Source organism: Echinops telfairi, unplaced genomic scaffold (assembly GCF_000313985.2).
Source record: "Echinops telfairi isolate 266 unplaced genomic scaffold, ASM31398v2 ScPeMD7_7424;HRSCAF=8462, whole genome shotgun sequence".
Taxonomy (NCBI): domain Eukaryota; kingdom Metazoa; phylum Chordata; class Mammalia; order Afrosoricida; family Tenrecidae; genus Echinops; species Echinops telfairi.
Window position 1 is genome coordinate 50,184,470 of NW_022111324.1, and position 22,459 is coordinate 50,206,928.

The 22,459-nt window shown below is 49.6% G+C and overlaps 1 protein-coding gene across 1 annotated transcript in view; it reads left to right on the top strand.

The window, feature by feature from the left end:
- The first annotated feature begins 7,033 nt into the window (after positions 1-7,033).
- The window catches only part of NFASC (neurofascin), a 114,786-nt gene continuing 99,360 nt past the window's right edge, over positions 7,034-22,459 (top strand). The window contains exon 1 of the mRNA XM_045298187.1: positions 7,034-7,135. The gene's annotated coding sequence lies outside the window, so the exon portion shown is untranslated. The remainder of the gene's footprint in view (positions 7,136-22,459) is intronic.

Genomic DNA, 22,459 nt, shown 5'->3' on the forward strand with positions numbered 1-22,459 from the left:
GGGGCTTGGGTGGAGAGCAGATGTTTTGAGAATGATGAGGGCAATGAATGTACAAATGTGCTTTACACAATTGATGTATGTATGGATTGTGATAAGACTTGTTGTATGAGCCCCCAATAAAATGATTTTTTTTAAAAAAGACGGGTGGAAAGGTCCGCTATTTGAGCTAGTGAATCCTCACACAGCACTTTGGCCACTTGCACTCAGTGAGCCCAAATCTTGCTTAGGTTAACATGCTTGCTTCAGATAGAAGATGCAGGACCGTGTGAGGTCCCCATGTCATTGGCTAGAGCAGCGATGGCAAGTCTTTGGTCTTCTCCCACCAGTTTCTGGACGTCAACTGCAGTTTCTTCATTCATTGAGACGGACAGTCCTCTCTTGCTTGGTTTATCTGGGAGGGCTTCTCAGCCTTCGCTTCGTTTTCAGACTTGCTAGGTGATAATGTACTGATCTTTACAAAGAATTAGTTCATTATTTTTTCTGTTTCATTTATTGCTACTCTTTATTATGTCTTTCTGTTTGTTTTGAATTTACCCTGCAGTTCTCTTTTCTAAGCTCTTGAGGTGAGAGCCTAGAGACTTTTCCTTTTCTTTAATATATCTTTTTAGGATAAAATATACATTTTCTCAGTACTGCGTTAGCTGTACACCTCCCCAACCCAGATTTTGATATGTTATATTTACATTTTCATTCTGTTCGACGTAATTTTTAAATTTCCCTTAAGATTTTCTCATTGAATCAAAAACCATTTGGAAAAATAGGCTTTAATATAGTGGGATTAAAAGTTAATATACAGTCATCGTTTAAGATAGGCTAATAAAAGGTTAAATGCATAGTAATGAACATAGAAAACACTGTGCATAAACTGAAAGACTCTAAGAAAATACGAACCAATTAAGAGGCATGTCATATTCCTAAAATTGAAGATTCAACATCATATATATGTCAAATCTCTCTAAGTTAACTTATCATTGTAATTCAATTCCAATAAAAATATACCACCTATTTTTTTATTTAAAAATCAGAGGATCTCATTCTGGAATTCATGAGAAAAACTGAACAATAGTAAACCGAAAATTCTCACGAAAGAAGACTAAACCCTATTGTAGGACAACAGTAATGAAAGTAGTGTAGTGTAGTGCTAGCACATAGAGAGAGAAACAGATGAGAAAGCCCCAGGATGGGGACACTGAAGAGAGAAGTTAGTATTTTATGAAGTATTTGATCAAGGTGGCATTTCAAACTAAAGAATAAAAAGACAAATTCTTCGAAGTATGGTCATGGGACAACCATCTTATGTGTTTATAAAGTTAAGGCTCTCACTCACGTATGATATGAAAATTAATGACAGGAATAAAAGATCGAAACATGAAAAATTAAAAAATGCTGACAAAAATGGGAGCATTTAAAATTATCATCAAAAGAACCAGAAATAAAAGATTCATTTAAGTATGAAAGCATTACATGGCAGAAACCCATAAATCATCAGGATACAGATACTAATGTGTAGAATTCTCACCTTCCAGCAAGCAGCTCACTGCCATCAAATCAATTCTCTTAGCGACCCTGCATACAGTTTCCGAGGCAGTAAATCTTCACAGGCTCAGGCAGCCTCCTCTTTCTCCTTAGGAGCAGCTGGCGGGTTAGGACCACTGATCTTGAGGTTAGCAGTCCAACATTTAGGCGAAGGACAGGTTCACTTCCCCTATCATGCATAGTCACTACCTGTCAGATAACAAAGACTTGCTAACAATGAAGGCTTGCGTGTTGCTAAGAAGCAGAACAAGTGTTAGACTAAGAACAGGAAGATAGGCCTGGTGGTCAACTTCTGATCAACAGCCAGCGAAACTATGTGCTTCACCACAGTCCAAATAGCGGCTTCTAGTGGAGACAGCGCAGGACCCAGCAGCATGTCGTGCCATGTGTCACCATGCGTGTGGGCCACTTTGGTGGCACCTCACAACAACATTCATACAGAGAGATGATTTCCATGATAAATAAATAGTTCTTTCAAACTGATAAATCAGAAGAACCAATACCCAGTTGAGGAATGGGCAAAAGATAGCGGCAGTTCAAAGAAAATAAAAATCCTCACCGTCACTCTAAATAAAGGAAGTACAAAAGCGAGAGCATGCTTTGGTGGCCAAGTGGTCAAAGATGACAACTCATAGGGAGGGTGTGGGAAGCTGGAACTCTCATCGCTTGCCATTGGGAGTGTCACTTGTCACAACCTTCAGGAGGAGCAACTTGACTAGATCTCCTTTGACCCGGAAATTCTGCCTCGGAGAACATAGCCTTCAACTCTTCTTGAAAATATGAGATATAGGATGTATCCAGAGACAGTGATTAGAGTCGTTTTCTCTATCAAATGACTACAAAAAGCCTCACTATCTGTCAGTGGAGAAGGACGTGTGTGTTCATACGATGCAGTCCTGTACCGTTGATCTGCTCAGGAAGGCAGTTCCAACGGAGTCCAGGAAGAAGAACGCTAGGATTCGTGGACTGGAAAAAGCAACACAGAGGAAACATAGGTGCCGTGTGCCGTCACTTGTAGTTCTCGGTCTGCAGAGACCATCTCTGGATGGATCCAGAAGAAACGGTCACAGTGGTTGTCCAGGGGCAGAGACAGGGGGACTGGCAGTCACTGAGGGGTGGGGGCAGCCCAGGAAGCAGGGTTGCTTTTCACGGTGTGCTCCTGAATCTTTTCAGTTTTGAGCCGCATGAAACTCGGTGAAAGAAGAAGAATCTAGACTGGCTCGTGGTGACTCCACACGTGTCCGAGTAGAACTGTGCCCATGGAGTTGACAGTGGCGAGTCCGGATCCCCAGGGCTTTCTTCAGAGACACCCTGGATAGACTCCAGCCTTCAACTTGGGCTTAGCAGTCAAGCAATTTAACCTGTTACAGCATCCTGGGAATTTGTATCCTGTTAAGGGATTAGTAACAACCAAACCTGTTTCCATCCAACTGATTCCAACTCATAGCCGCTCTATAGAGCAGAGCAGCACACACACACACACACACACACACACACACACACACACACACACACACACCTGGGTTTGCAAGGCTAGAAATCTTCAGGGAAGCCGACTGTCCCCTCTTTCTCCTGTGGAGCAGCTGGTGGGTTCCCACCCACCGACTTTTTGGTTAGCAGGGGAACATTTTAACCACTGCGCCAGCAAGACTCCTTGGGAAGGGATTACCAACACCGAAAGTAAAGTAATGAATTTCTTAAAAATGTAAGAACCTCAGGCCAGAGGCAGAGGGAGCCGTTTAGTCTGAGCACAGACGAAATATCAAAACGGGGGAAACCCAGGAGCCAAGGCATCCGGAGAATTTTGAGTTTGTGCGTCTTCACGAGGGCGCCCTTCACAGCCTCACAGAACGCTGAGTAGTCGAGGTTCCCCCAGACCCTCTCGTCCTCTGTGGCAGAGGGAAGGACAATCTGGCAGGAACACTGGCTGGGAGAAATCTGACCCATGTGAAGGTACGAAGGCCAAGGCCAAGAAGCAGCAGCCTTCCAGACATTCCTCCCCACTGTCTCTCTGTTGCTGGGCACCCACCCCTGCCCGGGCCCTCCTCCCCAGCCTTCACCCCAGACCTCATTCATAGGGAGCCAGCAGGGGCCTAGTGCCTGGCGCCTTGCCTGACCTGGAATCTGGGGGCTGTGCCCAGCAAACTGGCAGTGGTCTCCACCCATCTGTGACTAGGAGAGCTCTTCTTGCAGCCTGAGGGAGATCAGGTGTCCTCGTGATCCCCAGTCCTCTCCAGAGCATCAGGTGTCTTCAGGGGAACCTCCCCACCACTGGGTCCCTTGGAGAATGAGACTCTGGACTGCACTGCTGCTCTTTGATGAACCCTGCAGTCCTGGGAAGCATGATACAAGCGTGGCTGGGGATTGTACCCTTCCCCACCTTTAAGGGTCTCTGTCTGTATTGCCTTCAGATTGTAGATCTCCCTTGATCCGCACAGCAGTTCCGTAGGTCATGTCTGATCCCCAGCTGGCAAATCATAAACTATCCCAGGAGTCCCCGAGTGGTGCAGCTGGTTAAGCCCTGAGAGGTTGGTGGTCTGCACTCATCCATACTGAAAAACAAAACACACTCCCTGCTGTGGAGTCTGTGCCGACTCATGGCAACCCTGTAGGACAGGGTAGAACTGCCCCTTTGGGTGTCCGAGACTGTCACTCTGTATGGGGAGTATTCTCTTACACCTAGTGGCTGCTGGTTTCAAACTGCTGACCTTGAGGTTGGCAGCCCAACTCATAAGCACTCTACCACCAGGCCTCCTCTCAACTCACTCAGACTGGGCCCCACGGAAACCAGGCTTGGAGATCTGCTACCCAAAGGGCACAGCCTTGAAACCCCTGTGGGGCAGCTCTGCTCTGTGTGTCGGCATCAATTCGACTGCAACCAGCTACAAAATCCGTGTCTTGTTGCCAAGTGCTTTGCTTTACATTATCTCACGGGGGCAACGGCAGTTTTAGGGACGAGGAGCTTGAAGAGGCAACTGTGTCGTAGTTGGTGTGCTTTGGGGGAGCAGAAGCTGGGCGTTTGGGTCCTGACCTAATAGGTTTTTCGGTCACCTATTTCCTCTGGTGTAAAGTGGGGGTAGTCATGCTTATATCGCCCAACCTCGTTAGGTTGGAATTGTTAGGGTTAGATGCCTGTGGTTCAGAAGAGCAGCAGGAATTCACCGTCTAGTGATTTCCCAGTCTAAACCTGATGCCTCATTCTAAAAACTCCAAATGTTAACACATAACAAGCGAGGAGAGAATCAGAAGGGGCCTGATGTACCCAGTATCCCCCACTCCCACCCATCAATAACAGTACACATCCAGTCTTGTTTCTGCTGTACCTCTATTCACTACCCCTCCTTCTCTTTTATTGACCAGTCTGCAAGATGATGAGGCAATTCCTTACCATCCCCCAAAGGTGACACAGTGTTATTTTGTGCTGTTTTTAATATTATCAAAGACTCCTAGGTTTAGATATATAAAAGGCCCTTCTCGGTGGGCCTTTTAAATTCTAGTTTATGGTTTATCTCTTTTTTATAGTCTTTTAAAAATATAAGTGAATACATGTATCATCTACTTGCATCCTCTCTCCCCTTCCCCACTGGTTTAGATGAATGGTAGGTATGAAGTATATCATTTCCCTATCTATTTTTGATTCAGTAACGCAGATCATATGTAGCAGGTGCTTCAATCTGCTGAGTCTTGATGCTTATTGATGCCCAACTGCACTGGGGCACGTGATTCAGGCTGACTTTCACGTCCTGTGGACGTGACTCTCATTGTCTCTGGCATTGGCCAGAGGCTATGGGCTCATCTTGTACACTTGAAGAAGCTGATTTAGAATCAGCAATTTTTTTCTGAGGAAGCTGGTAGAGAGTTAGGATGTGTGTGTTCGTGTGTGTGTGTGTGTGTGTGTGTGTGTGTAGAAGTAAATCAACAGCTCATACTGCTCCTACTTCAAAGTTAGAACTACAGAACCCTATTAATCTTATATATCTATCCTTTCGGCCAGAGGAAAATCTTGTTTCTCAGCAACATCAATATTAGCACTTATTTGATTTATCCCACAGTTTACATTTATCATATGCTCAGACAACATGACCATTAATAATATAAATATTGAAGAAGTGAAGACAGTTTATATTTTTTTGTTTTGGGCAGTTCTTTTTATCTTTAAGGGATACACGCACACACACAAACACACACACACCCTCTCTCTCTCTCCTTTCAGTTTAGATGAATGGTAGCATGTGATACATTCCCTTTTTCCTATCATTGTTTGACTTAGTAGTGCACATCACAGCATAGGCATAGAGTGTGTACTTAAGAGTGGATTCCTAGGCTGGGATTGCTGGGCCAAAGGATGCACACATACTTACTTTGTAACTATTGCCACATTCCCCTACCCAAGGATGGGGCTCACCATTTTCAGCAGATGCATTTTAATGTCAGAGTACAGGATGAATTGAAATGTGCTGACTGTGCTGAGGAAGGTTAAATGATTGTCCCCAAAGAGGCGGCACTGGGGCTTGAGCTCCTCCAAGTGCCACCTAATGGCCTGTGTGGTGACCCACTCTGAGTAGCTTCTCACCACTTCACCGGTAAAGAAAAGGAGTCCTACTGAAGGGAGAACTTAAAATAAATGTCTCCCCCTCTGGTTCACCTTAGGCCTGATCTGGTTTTCAACATTTTCTGTATGTTTTGGCTTGTTTTATATTGGGATTTACCTCAGATGTATTTTGTCATTGGGGGTGATCCTTTTGAAGTTTTGTTATATGGTTGTCTGGTTTTCAGTATAGGAAACTCAGGATTGATGAACCTGTAGGGACATCAAGTAGAATAAGGGTTTCTGGCGGGGGCACAGTTGAGGGTTGGGGGGAGCGGTTAAAAGGGAGCTGGTGTTGAGGAGTTCAAGAAGGAAAAGGATGTTTAGAAACTTACAGCAATGGTAGCAATTGTATAATACTGCTTGAAGTGATTGAACTATGGGAGGATATGATGTCTGTATTAGCTCCCCCCCCCCCCAAATGGTTTGGGAAATAAACAAACGAAATCTATGTCTCCTGGCCCTAAAATCCCATCTCCTGACAATGTATTATGGATTTATTTAGGGGGAACTTGGTTTGCCTACCTGTACATGAGGAAGAAACCCAGTAGTCCCAAGGAAATGAAGAAACTGAGTGAGATCATTGTGGGTAAAGTCTCCCTCGGGTTCTCCTGAGATATGGCTGCACTGATTTGGGCGATCAGACTGTGATGTCAGGACCCTAGGAAACAGCTCGTGTGTGAGTGCGGAGACCCAGCCCCAGGTGTCTGGCGTTCATGGGAAGCTGTGCTGCTTCCTGCAGAGAGAGTGCTTTGAACCTGGCTGGCCCAAGGTGCCCTGCGCTATGCAAATCTACAAGTGAGCGTGGGCAAAGACATGGTTTCCCCAGTGAAACACAGCAGCGGCAAAGAGCTGCCGTGTCTTTCCAGGAGTGACCTGGGTTTCTGCCTGTGCTTGCTTTGAGACAGGTCGGCTGACGTATGTGCAGTCTGGGACACTGGAGTGCTCCTGCCCTCTGCAGACTGGCCCGGAGCCGCCGGCCGTGCAAGGAGGCTGAATGAGGCAGAGAAGGTGAGTGACGTTGGTGCCTGAGGCATGTATTGGGGGCAGGTTGGAAGAGGGATGAAAGTCTCAGTCTTGCCTCCTGCCCCTTCTCTTCATCACCCCTGGGACTCCCTGAAGGGAAGGTTCCTCCCTTCTCCCTAGAGGTGGAAACTCAGCGTCGCCACTGAGCCAAGTCAGGAGGCGGTGCCCGGCAGGGAGGCAGGTGTGCAAGAAGCCTTAACTCCTTTTCCCCACCCCGCAGCTGTGGTCAGCCGGCATTGTCATGGTCACAGATGTCCACCTTAATTGAAAAAGTGGTGACAAAACAAAACAAAACACTGTATGATTTCACTCCCTGTAGCCTGGACCCCCATGACCTCAGAGCGTCTGAGTGACAGCTCCAGCATATGGGGGGCAGTCCGAGAGCCCCTCCTCCCCACGGAGCATTAGGCTTGGCAGATGGGCAGCTGTGGGGTGCAGTAAGCCTCGAGGTCGACAGCCAGAAGCCACGCCCTGTTTCCAGGCTGAGCATTGTTCCATTCCAGGGCTTTCACCCAGGGACAGTCTGAAGGGAGGAGTCTTTGGTCATTGTTCACAAGTGAGCTTCCTGGAGGCTGCTGGGTGGAGTCTGACCCGAGGCTGGAACTGAGAGAGGTGTCCTTCTCCACCGGGTGGGGTGACGGAATGTTGAACTTGGCAATGGTGAGAAGGGGCAGGCCAAGGGAGTGCTAGGTTTTGTTTTACTGTGTGTCCCTGAACGAAACCAAACCCTCTGCTGCTGGGTCAAGGCTGACTCACGGCGACCCTATAGGGCAGCGTAGAACTTCCCCATGAGTTTCTGGAACAGAAACTTTTATGGGATAGAAAACCCCATCTGTCCCCCTCGGAGCAGCTGGTGATTTCAAACTGCTGAGCAGAGGACTCTTATTGCAAAAGTGGTATACCAGTTTATTTAAATGGGCATGTAAATATATGAGACAGCATGGGAACAAATGCCCCTCCCTGTTTGTACAGGGCTGGAGTATTAATTCTGCTTCTTGTCACGGTGTTCCCTCTTTGGGGCTTTCTATACACCTGCCCTGTGCTTCATCCCTATCCTCCCCAGAGCTCAGCCATAGCCCTTCTGGGCACATGCATGCTTAAGATCCAGCCTTAAGATCCTGGGAGTCCCTGCCTTGTCCTGCGATGGTCACATCACGGCCCTGCAGCACACCTGGCTGGTATTCATCGTGCCCTACCTACCACGTCCCACTGAGCAGACTTGCTCAGCCTTGCACCTCTGGGTGCTTCTGAGCTCATCAGCAACCACTCGCCTTGGCTCCGAGCTCGGCTCTTTCCCTAATGTGTCCAGGTACATCATGGCGTCACCTGCCTTCCGCTGTTCTGTGATGTGAGCAAGGCTGGCGGCATCCTCCCTCCCCATGCGATGGATGAATCAACAGAGGCTCCGAGAGCCAAAAGCCACAAACAAGCCTGTGCTGGACCTTAGATGACTTGAAAGGAGGGCTCTTTTCTTTTTTATGCCATCAGACTGCCCCCTTCCCCCCCCCCCCATTGCAGGCACTCCTGACTCACGAAGGGGAAGCCCCTGTCACAGGGCCTTCCCACTCCCAGAAGGCACTGAAAAAAAAGAGAGGGAGAAGGAGGGCAGGTGATACACCCAGCCGGGACAGATGGCTGTGGAAGGAGCAATGCTGTCTTGGGGAAGGAGAGCTGATCCGGGTGTCCTGAGATGGGCACCACAGTCATCATCATGCCCCAGAGCTGAGGGCACGCCATGTGCCAGGTGCCGCGCTGTGGACCTGACAGGCCCACTCCATCCTGCTCACCAGGACTCCAGGAGGCAGGCCCTGTTGTTACCCACACCTGACTGAGGACAGCCCCGAAGCACAGGAAGGTTAAGGAACGTGTCCCAGCCCCATCTAGGAAGCCACCAGGCCCTGGATTGAATTCAGGCAGTCCAGCTGGGATCACACAGAGTCCTGATTGGGATTGGGGAGGGATTTGAGGGAGGCTGATCCCAAGTTAGGGAGCCCTGGTGCCGTAGTGGTTATACGTTGGGCTGCGTTCCGCAAGGTCAGCAGTTTGAAACCACCAGCCGCTTCTCAGGAGAAAGCCGGGGCTTTCAGTTCCCAGTAAGAGCTACTATCTCAGAAACCCACAGGGGCAGTTCTACCTTGTCCTATAGGGTCGCTCTGATTCAGCGTTGGCTTGCTGGCAGTGAGTGAGAGGTCTGAGCTGCCCACGCCTGGCTGTTTCTGGGCGTGCCCCCTGCCAGGTTCCAGGTGTGAATCTCCTGTGGCAGCTCCACCTGGCAGCCCCAGGAAGAGCAAGTCCTCCCTCTGCCCTCCACCCACTGGCTCTTCTCCCTTTGTTCCCAGACCCCTGCCATCTGGAGCTGCGGTGAGTGCGCTCCTCCCCCAACCCCCTCCTCCTGCACCAGCACCAGAGCCGGCTGGCTTCCAGCACTCCTACTTAATCGTCCCTCCCCGCCCAGCCCCCACTCACCAGGTCTCTCTGAGCAGACACCTGCCCTCTGATGCCAGTCAGAGAAAGGACCAGCATCCCTAGGCCTTCAATTTCTTAAATGGATCCATTCAGTTCATTGCGTTTGTGCTGCTAAGCTGTTCTGTCAGGCGCTGGGAAAGGTGGGCCTCCTCTCCCCACAAATGCTTCACCAGGGCACTAGGCTGTGGGCTGATAGGGCATGCGCTTCCTTAGAAACGGTCTGCCCTACTTCCCTACCTTCCTCCCCACCCCACAACTGACGCCTAGCTTCTGAGGCAGCACCCAGGCTCTCCCCCTTGTCCTGTGGCCACTGAGATCTGCATGGGGCAGGTGTGGGGACTGGGCAGCAGTGAACACAATTCCCACCCCCTCCCCACCATCTACTCCCTCTGTGATCACTCGCGCACACCCCTCAGCCCATATTTTTACAGAAGGCTGGTTTCTTTGGTTTGAGAAAGCAGGTCCCCCTCTGAGCCTACCATTCTAATAAAAGGACCGTAAGCTGTAGCCGAGGGAGGCCCTTGCTGCTTACTACTGTAAGACATCTCAGGAAGGGCCCAAGACACCACACTGCTTTTACACGATCCAAGCCAACGACAGGATCTTTGGGGGAAGTACTCATAGCTGCCAGCACTTCGCAACCAGACTCCTAGACAAATGGTGCATTTTATAGCTCAGGGGGTAAAACCGCACCCTGTGTGTTGGCTCCCCCATCCCACCCCCCTCCTCCTCAAGCCCTCCCATATTCTCACACCTCCTCCTGCCTGTGCAAGCCTGCTGGGATGGCAGTTGGATCCAGACTGCTGTCTGCATCGGATGTAAATGCAGAGGGCTTGAAGGGAGGGCGCAAGGAACAGATGCTGTCCCCGCCTGCTGGCCTATGCTTTCCTCCCTGGATCCCACTGATGACGAGTCAGCCTGGAATTTAGAAAATGCAACTGGGGATATGCTAGCCTTTGGAATCTCAGCCGCTAAACCAATATTAACAGAAGGGTGGGAGTCACCAAGAAAAGCTGTCTCAGCCACTCATCGCCAGGAGCGAGCGATTGCCATCACGGGGTCGCGAGGAAGACGTGCAGAAGTAAGGGCTGGTGGTCTCAAGGAGCATGCGCGTGTTGGAGAGGCAAGGGAGAGCGGAGTTCATTTGTGCTTTGCCTGGCCTCCCACCTTGTAGGAGCCTCCCTGCTCAGGTCCAATTCCATGTCGCTGAAACCACAGTTAATACTTACTTATAGGACCAAAGTATGGCTGTCGGCATGGGCATCGTCCACTGTACGAATGTAACAACCCAGCTAGTCCAAAGCCAGGTACCAAGGCAGTACCCCGCTCTGGCTTGCAGAAAAGGCAAAAGGACCGATGGTTTTTCAGTAATGCGTCCATGCGGGACTTCGGGTAAGATGGGTCATTTGATCCATTTGATCAATTGCATCACCTGCAGAGCAACCTTGTTGTAAACAAGTGCTTACCCTACTCTTAGGGGCAAGAAAACTATGAGTAGGAGAGAGGAAACAAATTGCAAGGACTACCCAGCAGGTAAAGGCCTGAGGTGAGATTGAAACCCAGGTGCACGGGCACCAAGTCCAGGTCCTTGCCTGTACCAGAGCACGTACACATTGCTTTGAACCCCTGTCTGGCCATCTTCCCCGGGTCTGAATGGTTTCCAAGTTAGTTCACTGCACACTACTATGTATGAAGCCCGGCCCTGCTCTGCTTCCACCCCTTCCTGTGTGGATGGAATCAAGCCACTGCCCTCGTCTTCCACAAGCTTACGCCTGGCTAAGGAGCTGGAGGACCTCTCCCTTTACCCCATTTCTTCTTTTCCCCTTGCCTGAGCTCAGTCTAGGTGTCTCAAACAACTTTACAACCCGGACTCCCAATAGGCAATCCCCTCAGGGAGCCTGGGGAGCCAGTGGCTGGGCTGAGGATGCTGGAGGAAGTGAGGTTGGCCGGTGGTGGTCAAGCTGCCCTCTTTTACAAAGAAGAGCAGAAGGGGGGTTCCGGCTGTCCCAGCACCGCCTCACCTTCCTGCAGCATTTTGTAATTTACCTACGGTAGGGCCAATTTGGAGAAAGGACCTAGAGAGCTTGCATTACAAATAGATAAGTCTATATCGATCGATCTATTTGGGGGGACATAATCCAAATTCAATCGTTCATTATCCAAATTCAATAATGAAATCATATCAAGAAGAGTTGTGCAATCATTACCATAAGCAATTGTAGAACGTTTTCTATTTTTCCTTGTACTCCTTGTTATTAGTTCCCCATTTCCACCCAACCTCCCCTGCTGTGCCCCCAAAGAACCATTAATTGCCCATCCTGGATTTCATACTCACATACCAAAAAATGTACAAAAACAAAGAGTCCCAAAAGCTAACCACAATAACAAAATAAAATAGAGGGGGTAAAAAACCCTGTTAAAAAATAAAACAGAAAATATTAAAGACAAAGCAACTTTAAATGGGACAAAAGGGAAATCAAACGATAAGATGTTAGATTTTAACCAAGCTACATCTGGTGTAATCCACTTTGGAAAGCACTTTGTATAAAAGCAAGGCTATTCATATCCCTGGTCTATGTTCAGAGGCGATTCACCGGAGGCGTCATCTACATGTATTTTCCCTTCACTATTTTTTAACTGATTAAACTGTTAAATGGCTAAAATGTAGATCAAGTCAGATGTTGCATTTTAACCAAGCTACCTGGACTCTAATCGTCTCTACTAAACTCTGTCTGACAACCAGGCTATTCACATCCCTCAGCTACAGTCAGAGGGAAGCCAACAGAGGGTTAGTCTATCTGTATGTAGATCCAGCAAATTGATTTTGGCTATCCCCTGTCATCCATAGCCTTTTGCAAACCAGGGGTTCACAATTTAAGCTCTGGTGCAATTCCCTCCTTCAAATTTGGATGAGATTAATTAAAATCCTTGGATCACACAGGCTGGTGTGCTTCTTCCTTGTGGACTTAGTTGATGAGTCAGTTAGATGGCTGCTTGTTGGAAGACAAGCCTTTAAGATCCCAGACACTCTTCTTTCTGATAGCCAGCCACCATCAAGTTTCTTCACCCTATTTTGCTCTAGCACCAGTATCTCCAGTGATCTCTTCGTGAGGGAAGTATCAAGCAGGACCATATCCTAAGAACTAATTGTTCTGAGATTGGGGCCAGAAGTAAGGTTGAGCCCAAAACCCACTCATATTTCTATGGTTTATGTATGTTTCTAGTTCACCTTAGAGACGGTGTTGTCATTTTATATTAGAGAACATGATCAAGCGGCTCCCTTGTCTAGTTCTTCTTCTCTTCGTCACGTTTTATTGTGATTTGAGGGAAACAGTATACACGTTTTGTTTTGTGAAATCGATTGCAGTCCTGACAGGCTAGCAGTAGTCTTCTCACTTCCGTCCTGTTTGCCGCTCCCATTCGTCCTTCTCCCTGCTTTCTGAGCGGTATCCCTTAGTACATGCTGCCCTTTTGATCACAGGGAGTTGATTATTCTAAGCAGGAGTGCTTCATAGCTCTGTCTATTGTTTGGCTAAAAGTTGAGCCAATTCTATTTAGTTCTTTTTTAGGAATTAGAGTTGTGCTCCACATTTTTCTCCCAGTCTACTCAGGACCTTTCTTTGTGATTCCTTTCAGAGCAGTTGGTAGTGGCAGTGTTGGAATCATGGAGGCTGGGTTCACGTGAGCCATTAGTTCTTTGACTAATTGTTTTCTTGGTTCTTTGGCTTCGTTATCTTTTCTTTGCTCTGGACGGAAAGAGACCAATAGTTGTGTGCTAGATGGCTGCGGAGAAGCCTTTAAGACCCCACTCACTACTCATCAAAGTAAGATGTAGAATATTGTCTTTATGGATTATGCCGTGCCAGTTGACCTTGCTGCCTCCCAAGACTGTGGTCCTGAGCATCCGGGGTTCCATCATTCATTCCCTCAAGATATTGGGTTATGGCTAATTCTTTCTTATACTTTTCATTTAACTGACAAATTTTACATTTCTATTCATAAATCTACTCCACAATCACTGGTTTGGTCATATTTATAAACTTAGTGAAATTTTAAACTATCTGAAACTGCATCTATAAGTTTAATGATTTAATGACTTACCCCCCTTTTTGAAGTATAGCACCAATTTCTGTCAAGTCCTTATGTAATCTTTTTGCAGTTGTATTTTTAATGATGGTTTTGCTGAGATAAAATTCTTATGAAATTCACCTATTTAAAATGTACAACTTAATGTTCTTTAAAAGAATATATCCAGTTAGACAACCATTACTAAAATCAGTTTTAGAATATTTCCATCATCTTTCCTCACAAACACTTACCTACTAGCCGTGACTTCCCTCCCCTTAGACCTCCAACTAAAAAATCCACTGCCATCTAATTGATTCAGACTTATAGCGACCCATAGGGAAGAGTGGCACTGCCCCTGTGGGGTTCTCTGTGCAGTAGAAAGCCTCATCCTTCTCCCTAGAAATGGCTAGTGACTAAACTGCTGACCTTGTGATTAGCAGCCCACCGTGAAATCCACCTCACTCCCAGGGCCCCTTCCTGCGAGCCTTAGAATCGTATACTACGTGCCCTTTTGTTCCTGAATGTTTCCAAGAGTCATCTCCATTGTAGCATGTATCAGAACTGTGTTCCTTTTGTTGTCAAGTATTTCACTGTATAGAGAGAAGCCAGGGGGTACTACAGACCCAAGGTGAGCGGTTGGAGTCCACCATCTGCTGTGAGAGGAGACGGCTGTGGCAGCCACCTTCTGTTAGGATGTGCAGCAGTGGAAACCCTGGGGGCAGTTCTACTTCTGTCCTGTGGGGCTTATGAGCTGAATCTACTCCATGGCCATGTGTTTGGCACAGATACGCCACATTCTATTTACCCGTGTGCTCGTTGACCTGTGTTTAGGTTGTTACAACGGTGTGCCTAATGATGTACCAGTGACTGTGAATACGTGTTTGTTTGTGTTTTAATTTCTTGGGTATGTGCCTCAGAGAGAAGTTGCAGGGTCAAATGGTAACTCTGCTTAACTTTTAGAGGCGCTCTGGGCCATCAGGATTCCCTGGTGACACTGGGTTAACCATTGGCCTACTAACCACAATGTCAGTGGTTCAAACCCACGAGCTGCTCTATCTGCTACCATAAGAAAATGTAGTCTTGCACACCCGAAGGAGCAGTTTCACTCTATCCTCTGGGGTCACTAGGAGCCACAATCAACTCAAAGGCAGTGGACTAGGCCTCTAATTCCCATTCCAAGGCTCCCTTCTGGGACTCTACCATCTCTCTTGCAGGGCTCCCTCCCTCTTAACCCTTTCTCTCATAGGCTGATCCTGCAGTCCTTGTCCCCAGCCTCCCTAGGAGCCATTCCCCTTTAATGCGGAGGCAGCTGCTGGTGGTGCCTGGGGGTGCCCCCACCACCTACTGGGGGTAGGGGTGGGGGATCCTTCACAACTCTCTCTCCCCAGCTGTGAAGAAAGATGTGTGCCTAATTGCTGTGAAAACTTTCTCCCCAAGGGAAGAAGACAGAGAGCCAAAGCCGGTGAGAAGCTGGCTTCTCAAGTTGGAGAGAGGTGGGGCTCTTCCCCAGCACCCCCTCTTCCTCTCAGACCGTGTCAGAGCCAGTTGAGCTTCTCTGAAGACTGCGGCGTGACAGGCCACCAGTACACCCAAGCAGGCTCTTGAAGGAACTGGATTGACCTTTGTTTCCTTGACAATCTTTGGGAATAGACAGAGCTCAGTTAACCACTGGCTAGGTCAGTAGTTAGGTTAGTAGTAGAGCCTGAATGATGGAAGAAACTCACCGATAGCCCGCCTACCTGAGCCGTGTGTGAGCGCAGCGCATCCACAGGTGTACAGAGTGGGCTTAAGAGCCCTGGCCTTCCTTCCTGGTTTCCTCACCCTTTCCCTTGGGGGGCCGGGGGAGGGAGGTGGATGATGAATAAGAAAATAGTAATAAGAATAGGCAAACCCCCCAAAGAACCTTCAAACATTGGCAGACCGGTAGCATCTGCTGCACCTTCCCCACCCTGCCCAGGGACTGCCCCTTGGGGCCATCAGCAGAGTCAGCTTGAGGGCTGAAGCCCCCTGTACATTTGGGGCTTTCTTGCTGGGCCAGACCAGGACGTGCCTGTGGGTCAGAGAGACAGCGAGAGTGGAGGCAACACCATTTCCTCCCTAGAAAGGGTCTTAAGTTCACAACTGAAAAAGGAGCCCCTGGGACTGTCGGGGTTACTCGTTGGGCTGTGATCTGCATGGTCGGCAGTTTGAAACCACCGGCAGCTCCTCAGGAGAAAGACTGGACTTTCTACTCCTCTGAACAGTTAGTTTGGGAAGCCCCCCGGGCTTACTAGGAGTCAGCACTGGCTCGATGGCAGGGCCGTTGGTCGTTGGGTTTGGTACAAGGCTGAAGGTGCCCTGGTGGCTTAGCTGACCTCCGGCTCTCCACTCCTCCGGAGTAAGATGCAGCAGACTATCCTAAGAAAGCCCAGTCTGGGAAACCCGAAGGAGCAGCTCTGCTCTGTCCTATAGGGCTGCTCTGAGTGGGATGGGCCTGGTGGCAGGGGGAGGGGACTGGGATGTTCACTGCAGCATTGTTGTAATGGGGTGGGGGCAACCACCAGCAGCAGATGGGCAGATTTCTGGGAGCACTGCACAGCCTAGTTTTGAAAAGGCATGATGTAGGTCCCCATGTCCAAGGTGTCTGGGCTTAATGACCCAGCCACCTCTGACAAGGCAGCCAGGTAAGTGGGTGCAGTTTTCTGGAGGTAGAGGCTCCATCCACCCCATTTGGCTGAGGAATAACAGGCGGCCTATAGAGTGCTTTGCACACCAATGAGAGCTGGGTGCGCAGACCAGAGATTCCTGGAGGCCACCCTGAGGGAGAAGCAGACCGGCTCTCTCCCCTCTTTTCTTCTCCATCCTCTCCCTCCCCTTACCCCCCCCCCACTCCCCCCAGCTCAGTGAAAGGTGCAGTGGTTCAGGTTTCAATCGATAGATTAGTTCTGGGCATTGAACAGGAGACAGCTGGTTTTCAGCCCAATCCCTAATCCCAAACCCAGGTGTCCTCTCCCCACCCCACCCCTACACACTTGTTACCACTCCCCTGCCCCCCACCCAACCCCAATAACCTCTTTGGGGCTGGAAGGGGAGGGGCCTTGCCTGGGGGTGGCACCCTCCACCTCCTACAAAGTAGATCACTGTCACTAGTTAAACCCTTGGCCCCCCTGACTCCTCTCAGCTCACTCCTCCTAACAATGAAAGGCAGCCAGGAGCAGATGGAGACCACCCCCCTCCAACCAGGAAACGTGGGGAGGGGGAATAGGAGAGGCGAATCCCTTCTACCAGGTTTCTTTGGCTAGCTGCAAATCCCCCAAGAAGACAACAGATTGGACTGCACACGGGCTGGCAGGCCAGGGCAAGGAAGCTGAGTGCCCTCCCAGGTGTGGGGAGAGGAAGGGGCCTGGAAGCACCGTACACTGGTGAGTGCTTCCCCAGGCTGGCAAGTCCTGGGCAGGTGGAAGGGGGTGTGGGGTCTTTAAAGCACCTTCAGAGGATGGTGTAGGCAGCTAGGGCTCTGGGAGGGGAGGCCCAGAGATTCCACCCTGCGGCTTCCCTTTTAAATCTCAACTTCTACCTGCGATCTGGCTGTCACACTCCTTCTTGCTTGAGGTCTCTCCTTGGGACAAGCTCAGCATCCTCTGTTACGCAGAGGACACCCAGGAAACCAGCCCCAGGGTCTGGGTCTTCGCATGCCAGTGAGCGGGAGGGAGGGGGAGCATGCTGGGGTCACCATCTGTTGCATCAACCCTGATACCAGCTGACTGAGGGACCAACGGACTGGAGAGGGAGCTGGCAGTGGGACAGAGCCCTGGTCAGTCTCTCGCTGCTGAAGACAGACGTCAGCTCCCTGTGCAGCCAAGCGGGAGCCCGGAGGATGGGGCCCGGGGAGAGTGAGGATGGAGGGAATGGCAGTTGAAAACACATATAAGAGCCTGGAGGAGGATGCCTTGACTGAGCTTAGACATTAGAAAGCCCTGAGAACAGGCAGGAGGGCTTCAGAAACAGGAGCTGAGCAGAGGCCAGGGTCCGTGGCCACGGGGGGGTGGCAAGAGTGTTAGTAGGATCTGGCTGCTGTTTTGGTTAGCAGGTTCGTAGTCTAAACAACTGATCTATCATACAGGATCTGTATCAATCAACCATCTATCATGTATTATACGGATTCATTGCTGCAGTTAAGTATCTCCCAGGAACATGAAGTCTTTGATAAAGTCCACTCACCCACGGATATTGATTGTTCTATAGCCACTGCAGAGGCGGTCGGGACCTGCACTGTGAGCTCAAGAACTTAGAGGGCAGATTCGGGAGACACGCCAGGAGAGCTAATACCTCCTGCCAGAATAAGTGATCCCTGGGAAGGGACATGGCGGCCTGCTGAGGGAGAAGCCGCAAGGAGGATTGCAGCCTTGGACTAGGCATGGATTAGACTGCTAACCACAAGGTCGGCGGTTCAAACCCACCAGCCACTCTTCCGGAGAAAGATGAAGCTCTCTGCTCCCATGAAGACGGAGAGACTCGGAAACCCTGCAGGGTCACTATGAGTCGTAATGGACCTGATGGCAGAGGCTTGGTTTCCATGAATTCCATGGAAGAGGCATGAGGCCCCTGGAGGAGGAGGGGGCTACTCAGGGCCTTGGCTTTCTTTGTAACTTCTTATTGCTAACTGGGTGGAGGTTTGCAGAGCAGATCCGTTTTCCACTCAGCAATTCATACACGCTCCGTCTCAGGTCACTCGTTTTGTGTTTCCGTGTCCACCCCACTGCCCTCCCTCACCCTCTGAACATGGCCCTGGAGTGAACACTGCCCTTTGGGCCCAGATGGTGGGTTAGTCTAAGGAGTGTGCACCGCCCTGGCGGCCCTGTTTCCCCTTCTAGACCTGTCTGTTGCCTGGCTGAAAAGGGGGCTGTGGGGGTGAGCTCAGTCCCAACGGGCAGGGTGACCAAGGGTCACAGTCTGGGCCTTGGCACTTGAAGAAGGGGATTTCCCACTGTGCCAAGGCCAGAAATGCCACCCCTTCCTTTCCTCCAGTGTATGCAGAGGCTGCTGTCCAAGAGGCCACCCTGAGGTGAGAGCCACCCCTCTGGGGGCTTGGGTTCTGATAGGAGCCGCCCCTTGGAGGGACTTGGGTGCTGCGCTCAGAACACAGGCGTTGTCCCTTAGGCCAGCTTGCCCGTTTGTTCTGCAGAGACAAGTGAGCTGGAGGATGTCCACGGGCAGGTCACCCTGGCTCTCTCTGTCCAACAGGAGGTGCGAGTGAGGACGCAGTCGCGGGAGTCCTAGCAGGGCCCTCTAAGTTACTTCTGCGTACACACCATTTGCAAGCTCCATAGGTTCCTATTGGAAATAAATGACTCAGAATACGTGCCTCACATCCGATTCCTCAGTTGCGACAGAGGGGCCTGCCCTGCCACCTGCCTGCATGCATCCCTCTCCCCAGGTGGGGGAAATCCAGATTCCCTGTGGACCCGCACACGGGGACCCCTCTCCTCATTTCGATGCGCCTCCCTCTTCTCTTGTATCCCAGCGCCTCCCTCTGAGCTCTGGACAGCTGGTCGATCTTGACAGCTCTGATCATCAGCACGGTGGCGGATGTCTTTTTTCCACGTCCAGTGCAGGAGGACCAGTTTCACGTTTGTTCTCTGGGGCTTCGGTTCCCTTCCTGTCCCCCCACAGTGCCCTGCGGCGGTGATGTGGAAATGTACCCTGGAGTTGGCTCTGGTCGTCCTATTTCAGTCATCTGATTAGTTTATTCGGAGAACTAATTGCTGGCGTGTGGCCTTGGTGGCACCAATCTGTTTCCCTCTCGGCATTCGGGTGGGAGCACAGCCTTGGAGCAGCTGCAGGCGGATTTGTCCACGGCTCTGTGGCGCGGCAGACTCCGCCTCCCTGCTTCCACGCTCAGCCTAACCACGACAAGATCTGTTCGCCCTTCCACGTTCTTCTTCTTCTTCTTTCCCTTAGGTTGTGAACTGGTTGCAGGTTGACCGAGCCTCCATCCATTTTCCGTGTACAATCCAGACACATTGTTTCGTGCCACTGATGGCACCCCCTCCGTGGAACGACACTTCCTCCCTGTGTTTTGACTCCTCCTTTCCCATCCCTTTTGAACTTTGTCCTCGGTGAAATGCGTCCCTTTTGATCTCAAATGGCTATTGGAGACGGTGTACAGTCCCCGTATAGACTTGTCTACAGTATGTCTGAAAAATGAGCCATGAGGTGAGTTCAGTTCCAGGCCTGAAGAGCGGGGTGATAGACTAAGGGCACGGTCTTGGGGGCTGTCCCAGTCTCTCTCTGACCAGTAATCCTGGTCCTTCTTAGAGTTTAGAGTTCAGGTCCACATTTTTCTCCCACTCTATCGAGGCCCTTCTAAGGCGATCCCTTTCGGAGCAGTTGGTGGAGGTAGCTGGGCACCATCTAGTTCTTCTGGTCCCCAGGCCATGGGGACTGATGCTCTTGTGGTCGGTTGGTCCATTGAACGGTTTCTGTGGGTCTTTGGCTTTCTTCTCTCTTCTTTGCTCCAGACAGGGAGAGAGCAACAGCTGCACCCTACATGGCTGACCGTGAGCTTCTAAGACCACAGCTGCTGCTCCCCAAAGTAAAATGTAGAACACGACTGCTGTGGATGATGCTGTAGTGACTCCAGTTGACCTTAGTGTCCCTCAGGGCGATGGTCCTAGGCTCCCAGACTCAGTGACTCGTTCCTTCACTGTGTTTGCTTATGGCTAAGAATGTTTCGTAATCCTACCCCCTGTAGGAGCCCTGGTGGCAGAGTGGTTACATGTTGGACTGCTGACCCCAAAGTCAGGAGTTCAAAGCCACCAGCCGCTCCGTGGGAGAAAGACGTGACTTTTTACTTCTGTAAAGAGTTAAGTGTCTCTGAAACTTATAGAGGCAATTCTACTCTGTCCTACAGGTCACTATGTGTCAGAATTGACTTGATGGAAGTGAGTTTGTTTTATTTCTGCTTTACTATATTCATGAATATGTTTGCAGCATAGGTAAATGCATACTTACAAACATAATCTGTCAAAGTGATATGTATATCTCTGTATTTCCATATATATATATATCTACACCTATATATGCTTATGAGTATAATCCCGTTCTCTTCCTCACACCTATCCAGCTTGCACATCTATCTGTGTAGCCACACGCCAGATGTTGTCATGGCTGCTGTGGCAGGGTTGTGTAAATAAGGGTAGTTATCTCTGATGCTTCTACTCTTCTGTGCTTCCTCTTGGCCTTCAATATTTTGTGTTGACATCTTCCCCCCCCCCCTTATTTTATTCTTATAGCAAATGACTATCTAGTCTATCTAGTTTAGCAACCTATAACCCTTCTTCTTGCCATTCAATCGTTCTCCGGTCAATCCACAGTCAGTCAGTCACAGAACCCCGTTAACTCTCCCCTCAGAAACAGCACTCAAGTCTCAGGGAGCCCTTAGAGACCATGAAGCCCTGCGTCTGTCACTCACACTCTCTCACCCTGCCACGGGACACTTGGGAGAAGGCAAAGTGAAGTGAGGTGAACAAGAGGCAAGGCCCAAGGCACCGCACCCCTGGCCTTTCCTGCCAGGGCATCAGGGTGCCACACAGCGGAGAAGATGCTGTGAGCAGGCCTCGGGCCTCTGGTTTAGGTTTACCCTGGGTTCTGAGGACAGAAAGGTCTTGCTTTGAGTAGAGTCACTTGATCTCATTGAGGGAGAATGCCGCAAGGATAGTAAACATCCTTTACAGTATCTTATAGATTACTGACAACAGCCCTCTGAAACAGGCAAAACAGAATACCTTCCACCATACTGCAGAATAAAAACAACCAAAAATCCCCAATGCTTAGCAAACAAGTAATTTATAAAAATAAAGTAAGCCACGGGAGTTGACACCTTTACTTGCCTTTTGCATTTCATAAACATCCCCAGGCAGGCTTTGAACAGGTTCTGGATGGGACCTCAGAATGAAAGGTCCATGCATGGAGGAGTGTGCAGAGACAGGTAAACCAGAAGTCAGCAAGCTGATGCTAGCTCGCTGGCTGTTTCTATGAACACAGTCACACCTATTCTGTAGTTGACTGCCTATGACCACCCCAACACAACAGCAGTAAAGTTCCGGGTTTTCTCAGAGCCGGTAATATCAACAAGTATGTAGTTTACTGTGGTGTCATCAGTGCTGCCAGAGAGGCAGGTGGACAGTAGAGGGAAGCCTACTCTCCCAGCTCTGCTGGGCAGGAAGCACATAGGGAAGCAGCACAGGGAGTTCATGGAGTAGCAGATATCTGAGTCAGTTCCTGACATGACAAGCAGGGAAGGCCCTTTCAGACCCGGAGAACGATATATGTAAACTATAAACGCACTGCCTTCCAGCAGATGCCAACTCATGGCAACCATATATGAAGCTTCCAGGGCTGTTCAGTCTTTAAGGGAGCAGATAAGCTTACCTTAGGCTTTGAAGGAGCTGCGGGTGGGTTTGAAGGCTGACCTTAGCCTACTATGCTGCCAGGGCTCCTTGTGTAAAGTGTGGAGGGAGCTAATAGTTCGGGTGCTTAGAAATGCAGTGCCATTCCACTGGGAGGCATCAAGGACTTAAGAGGGGGTGCAGGAGACAATAAAGTTTGCATTTGATCTTACAGGTCTATGGGGTGATATGGATGAGCCTTCAGCAGAGGACTGATATGATCAGATGGGGGTGTGGTAGAAAAAAATCAGTGATAACCACATGGAAAATGGTTTAGAAAAAGATCAATTAGGAGTTTATTACCCATAGGTCCCCAAATTTATTTAGCTTATCACCCTCTTTTTAG